General features: G+C 34.2%; 1 protein-coding gene across 4 annotated transcripts in view; it reads left to right on the forward strand.

Moving 5' to 3' along the window:
• Positions 1–771, forward strand: part of LOC108747424 (putative uncharacterized protein DDB_G0290521) — a 22,769-nt gene that overhangs the window by 19,912 nt on the left and 2,086 nt on the right. The window lies entirely within an intron of this gene.

The following is a 771-nucleotide window of genomic DNA, read 5'->3' on the forward strand; positions in this document are numbered from 1 at the left end:
GCACTGTCCGAATTATATTGTCCGCTATTACACTGCCTGCTTGCAACGCGTACCCAAGCAGAACAAGTCATTATGATATCAAAATGATGTCAAAATGATTCCATTAAAAGCCATTTTACAATCATTTCCAATTTATTTTAATCTCATTTTGACGTAATGACTTGTTGCTCTGCTTGGGTACATTTCTGGCGCGAGCGGCGTCGTCTGGTTAAATAAACGATATGACCAATTTATGCGGCACCTTTGTTACATATTTGACATTTGCTAAATATTGATTTACAATATAAATATTGATTTACATTTGAATAATGATGTGTATCATGTACATGTATGATATTTGCTAATTAACATACGTTAGCCATATCGATCGTTTGGAGAGACGCCTTTATGTAGCGGGAACGTTTCAAGGGAGAGAAACCATTATAATATGAAAGGGGTTTAACAAGTATCCAGCCTCTTCCAATTAGCCATGAGATAAACACTCTGCTTTGAGTGTTCGACTGCTGATAAAACGCAATGAATCAGATTAATTAATTTACGTATTGTTACAATGTCTCCGATATTTACAAATTACGGAGACCGCGTATCGTATATAAATTACTTAGCTTTTGTTCCATGGCGTCTTATGTTTATGACAGTCGAAGTCAAACACAATAAAGAGGGACGTTTAGAACGTCGTATCCGATTTTTAGTAAGAAGAATGTAACATTCGATATTTTTTTCATGCACTTGGCATATAATTTTTTCTTTTTTAAAAAACGTTTTTTTTTT

Source organism: Trachymyrmex septentrionalis, unplaced genomic scaffold (assembly GCF_001594115.1).
Source record: "Trachymyrmex septentrionalis isolate Tsep2-gDNA-1 unplaced genomic scaffold, Tsep1.0 scaffold2, whole genome shotgun sequence".
Classification (NCBI taxonomy): Eukaryota; Metazoa; Arthropoda; class Insecta; order Hymenoptera; family Formicidae; genus Trachymyrmex; species Trachymyrmex septentrionalis.